This window comes from Suncus etruscus (genome assembly GCF_024139225.1).
Source record: "Suncus etruscus isolate mSunEtr1 chromosome X unlocalized genomic scaffold, mSunEtr1.pri.cur SUPER_X_unloc_3, whole genome shotgun sequence".
NCBI classification, from domain to species: domain Eukaryota; kingdom Metazoa; phylum Chordata; class Mammalia; order Eulipotyphla; family Soricidae; genus Suncus; species Suncus etruscus.
Genome location: NW_026060323.1, coordinates 359018 through 365070, shown reverse-complemented (window position 1 = coordinate 365070; position 6053 = coordinate 359018).

Below are 6053 nucleotides of genomic sequence, written 5' to 3'. Positions count from 1 at the left end.
TCAATGCTAATAAAAGTACCAAGCTGTGCCAAATCGGTAAAGATCTTGACATTATTAGATAATTTTTTATTTCATAGACCATTTTACCTCTATGGTCTCATGATGATAGCAAATTGCTTGAAACAGTAAAAATTATTACTGGACCTGATACTGTCATATAACCTCAAACCATTCCAAATTTGTTTCCCTGGAAGTGATCTATCTGATGTATTCTAGCTTTTAAGATTTTCTGTCTGCATAAGTAATTATCTCCACTATATAGAGGAAAACATTATGTCTGTATTCATGAAAACCAACATAATGCCATGAAGTATAAAAATATTGAAAGTGCCAAGAAAACGGAAAAATCAAATATTTTTCAAATTTGCAGAACACAGAGAATAACCATTTTAATATAAATTTTAAATTCTATTGCAAAAATATTGATACCCTAAGAATTCGATATTGTAAGTGCAATATAACATGAATTTAGAGCATCTAAGCATTTATATTTATTTGTTTTAGATTTGGGCCACACCTGATGATGCTCAGGGTTTTTCCTGGCTATGTGCTCAGAAATTTCTTCTGGCTTGGGTACCATATGGAATGCAGGGGATCAAACCACGATCTATCTAGGTTAGCGCATGCAGGCAGACAATTTACTGCTTGTGCCACTGCTCTGGCTCCAACATATAAGCGTTTTTATTAGAATATCCTATGCAAATAGTTATATGTAATTTAGAGACATACTAATATTTACATTTGTTATCTATCTTTTTATTTCAGTTTATAACCAGTTGGTAATACTTTCACAGAATCCACAGAAAATTGTTTTGCAAATATATGTAATTCTTTCCATTATATCCAAAAATATAATGAATTTAACATTATTTTTCTTATATTATTTATTAGTTCTAATAGTGAACCGAGAAATGTATGTACACAACTTTGAACACTGGACAAGGCCATTCTTAGGTTTGTATTCTGGCCCTTTTTCACAACTTTTTATGTATTCTACTACCAAACCAATGCTGTGCTCTAGGGAAAAAAATGGAAAAGATCCTCTTTTAATTTGGAAAAAATGCTAAACATACTTACATCTACCACAATAAAATTTTGTTTTATGGTACTTATTAAAGACCATTAAATCAGCTCTATATATTTTCCATCTTTTGGATATTGACAATCAAGTAAATTTATTTTTAAATTAATAACTTTATTTAAACACTTTAATTACTAACATGATTGTGATTGGGTTTCAGTGATTTAAAGAACAACCATCTTACCACTGCAACATTCCAATCACCATTATCCCAAATTTCTTTCCTACCCACCAAACCCCACCTGTTCACTAGACAGGCTTTTTGCTTCCCTCATTCATTTACATTGTTATAATAGTTCTCAATGTTTTTATTTCTCTAACTGCACTCATCACTCTTTGTGGTGAGCATAATGTAATGAGCTGAACCTTCCAGTCCTCCTCTCTTTTTGACTCTGAAAATTATTGTGAGAATGTCTTATATTCTTCTTAAAACCCGTAGATGAGTGAGATTGTTCTGTTTCTATCTCTCTCCCTTTGACTTATTTCACTCAGCAAAATAGATGCCATGTACATCTTTGTATATGAGGATTTCATAACTTCATCTATCCTGATGGCTGCATAATATTCCATTGGGTTTATGTACCACAGTTTCTTTAGTCATTTATCTGTTGAAGGGCATCTTGGTTGTTTCCAGAGTCTGGCTATTGTAAACAGTGTTGCAATGAATATAGGTATGAGGAAGGGATTTTTGTATTGTATTTTTGTGTTCCTAAGTTATTTACCTAAGAGTTCTGTAACTGGATCAGATGGGAGCTCAATTTCTAGTTTTTGGAGGAATCACCTATCGCTTCCATAAAGCGACTAGATGGCATTCCCACCAGCAGTGGATTAGAGATATTTTTCTTTCCACATTCCTGCTAGCACTGCTTGTTATCATTCTTTGTGTTGGGCGCCAATCTCTGTGGTGTAAGATGATAGCTCATAGTTGTTTTGATTTGCATCTCCCTGATGATTAGTGATGTGGAGCATTTATTCATATGTGCTTTGGCCATTTGTATTTCTTTTTTATCAAAGTGTCTGTTCATGACTTCTCCCCATTTTTGATGGAATTAGATTTTTTCTTGTAAAATTCTGTCAGTGACTTGTATATTTTGGATATTAGCCCCTTAATTGATAGGTATTGGGTAAATTGTTTCTCACGCTCAGTGGGTGGCTCTTTTATCCTGGGCATTATGTCCTTTGAGATACACAAGTTTGTCAACTTAATATATTTCCATCTGTTTATCTATGGTTACACTTGTTTGGAGAGTGAAGTTTCCTCCTTGAGTATGCCTTTAGTCTCAATAGAATGAAGTGCTTTACCTACGTGTTGTTCTATATACCTTATGGGATCAGGTCTAAAATCAAGGTCTTTGATCCATTTGGATTTTACCTTCATACATGACGTTAGCTGAAGGTCTATGTTCGCTCTTTGCAAGTGGCTAATCAGTTGTCCCAACACAACTTTTTAAAGAAGCTTTCTCTGCCCCATTTAGGAATTCTTGCTACTTTATCAAAAACTAGGTGATTATATATATGGACAACATTCTTTGAGTTCTCAAGCCTATTCCACTGATCTGAGGGTTGTCTTTATTTCAATACCTTGCTGTTTTGATAGCTACTGCTTTGTAACACAATTTAAAATTGAGGAAATTAATGCCTCCCATATTCATTTGCCCAAGGATTGCTTTAGCTATTCGAGTGTATTTATGGTTCTAAATGAATTTCCAAAGTGTTTCATCCACTTCTTTGAAGAATGTCTTGGATATCTTTAGAGGGATCACATAAATTCTATGTAATGCTTTGGGGAGTTTTGCCATTATATTGATATTAATCCTGCCAATCCATGAGCAGGGTATGAGCTTCCATTTCTGTCTTCTCTAATTTTTGGAGCAGAATTTTATAGTTTTCTTTGTATATGTCCTTCACGTCTTTGGTCAAGTTGACTCCAAGATATTTGAGCTTGTGCAGCACTATTGTGAATTGGGTTGTTTTCTTAATGTCCATTTCTTTCTTATTACTATTTACGTATAGAAAGGCCATTGATTTTTGTGTGTTAATTTTGTAGCCTGACACCATGCTATATGAGTCTATTGGTTTTAGAAGCTTTTTTGGTAGTCTTTAGGGTTTTCTAAGTAGAGTATCATGTCATCTGCAAACAGTGAGAGCTTGACTTCTTCCTTTCCTATCTGGATTCCCTTTATATCTTTTTCTTCCCTAATCGCTAGAGTGAGTACTTCCAGTGTTATGTTGAATAGGAGTGGTGAGATAGGGCTGCCTTATATTGCACCAGAATTTAGAGGAAAGGCTTTTAGTTTTTCTCCATTGAGGATAATATTTCCCACTGGCTTGTGGGAGATGGCCTTAACTATATTGAGAAAGGTTCATTCCATTCCCATCTTGCTGAGAGTTTTGATCAAGAATGGGTGTTGGACCTTATCAAATGCTTTCTCTGCATCTATTGATTTCATGTGGTTTTTATTTTTCTTGTTGTTGATGTTGTTATTATGTTGATAGATTTACAGATGTAAAATCATCCTTGCATTCCTGGGATGAAACTTACTTGATCATAGTGGATGATCTTCTTAATGAGGCATTGAATCCTATTTGCCAGGATTTTGTTGAGGATCTTTGCATTTGTATTCATCAGCGATATTGGTCTGTAATTTTCTTTTTTTGTAGCATCTCTGTCTGGTTTAGGTATCCAGGTGATGTTGGCTTCATAAAAGCTATTTGGAAGTGTTTCCATTTGTTCAATTTCATGAAAAAGTCTTGCCAGGATTGGTAGTAGTTCCTCTTGGAAAGTTTGAAAGAATTCATTAGTGAATACATCTGAACCTGGGCTTTTGTTTTTGGGCAGACATTTGATTACCGTTATAATTTCATCATTAGTGATGGTGGTGTTTAGATATGCTACATCCTTTCCTTCAACCGTGGAAGATTATAAGAGTCCAAGAATTAATCTATTTCTTCCAGGTTCTCATTTTTAGTGGCATAGAGTTTCTCAAAGTACTTTCTGATTACCCTTTGAATCTCTCCTTTTTCATTCCTAATACGATTTATCAAGTTTCTCTCTCTTTCTTTGTTAGGTTTGCCAGTGGTCTATCAATCTTCTTTATTTTTTCAAAGAAGCAACTTCTGCTTTCTTTGATCTTTCAGATTGTTTTTTGACTTTCCACTTCGATGATTTATGTTCTCAGCTTTGTTATATCCTTCTTACTTCCTATTTTTAGGTCCCTTTATTGAGTACTTTCTAGTTCTCTTAGTCATGTCATTAAGCTACTCAAGTAAGCTCCTTCTTCCTTTCTGATGTGTGCTTGCAAAGCTATAAATTTTCCTCTCAGTACTGCTTTTGCTGTGTCCCATAAGTTCTGATATCGTCTTTATTGTCATTTGTTTCCAGGAACCTTTTGATTTCCTCCTTGATTTCATCTCGGAGCCACTGGTTATTGAGTATGAGGCTGATTAACTTCCAGGTGTTAAAGTTTTTCTTCTCTGTCCCTTTGGAATTCACAAATAATTTCAGAGCCTGTGGTCAGCAAATATAGTTTGCAAAATTTCTATCCTCTTGATATTATGGAGGTATGTTTTGTGTGCCAGCATATAGTCTATACTGGAGAATGCCCCATGTACATTGGAGATGAAAGTGTATCCAGGTTTTTGGGAAATAGTGTCTTATATATATGCACTAGGCTTCTTTCTTCCATTTCTCTCCTAACGTCTAGTATATTCTTGTTGAGTTACAGTCTGGTTGACCTTTCCAGTGTTGACTAAGCCTTGTTGAGGTCCCCCCAAATTACTGTGTTGTTATTGATATTATTTTTCAGATTTGTCAACAGTTTTTTTAAATATTTTGCTGACCCCTCATTCGGTGCATATATGTTTAGGAGAGTTATTTCTTCCTGCTCTACATACCCTTAATTAATATAAAATGTCCATATTTGTCCCTTACAACCTTCCTGAGTATAAAGTTTGCATTATCTGATATTAGTATGGCCACTCCAGCTTTTATATAGGTGTTATTTGCTTGGAGAATTTTTCTCCAGCCTTTTATTTTGAGTCTATGTTTGTTCTGACTATTTAGGTGCATTTCTTGTAGGCAACAGAAGGTTGGATTGAGTTTTTTGATCCATTTAGTCACTCTGTGTCTCTTAACTGGTGAATTTTGTCCATTCACATTGAGAGAAAGAATTGTCCTGGGATTTAATGCCATCTTTATATCGAAATTTGGTGTGTTTTGATTAGTCTTGTCTTAAAATAGGTCTTTCAGTTTTTCTCTTAAGACACGTTTTGAGTCTGTAAAGTTTCTGAGCTGTGTTTTGTCTGTGAAACCATGTATTCTTTCGTCAAACCAGAAAGTGAGCTTTTCTGGGTACAGTATTCTAGGTGAAGCATTCATTTCAATCAGTCTTGTCACAATATCCCACCACTGCTTTCTGGCCTTGAGTGTTTCTGGTGACAGGTCTGCTGCAAATCTCAAGGATGCTCGCTTTAATGTAATTTCCCCTTTTGACCTTGCTGTTTTCAGAATTCTGTCTCTATCTGTGGGATTTGTCATTGTGACTAGAATGTGTCTTGGGGTGGTTTTTCTGGGTCTCTTTTGGTTGGTACTCTTCGAGCATGCAGGATTTGATCACATTTATTCTTTAACTCTGGAAGTTTCTCTTTAATGATGTTCTTGACCGTTGATTCTTCCTGGAAATTTTCTTCCTGGGTCTCTGGGACTCCACTGATTCTTAAGTAGTTTCTGTTGATCTTATCATAGATTTCTATTTTCATCTATTCCCATTCTTTGACTAATTTTTCCGTTGTCTGTTCCTTTGCTTTAAGGTTTTTTTTCCAATTTCTCCTGATGAATGGAATTGTTATGTATCTCATCTTCCACAGCACCAAGTCTATTCTCAGCTTCTGATACCCGGTTCCAGAGCTTATTCACTTTATCATTTACTTCGTTTACTGAGTTTTTCAGGCCTGTTAGTTGACATGTTATATC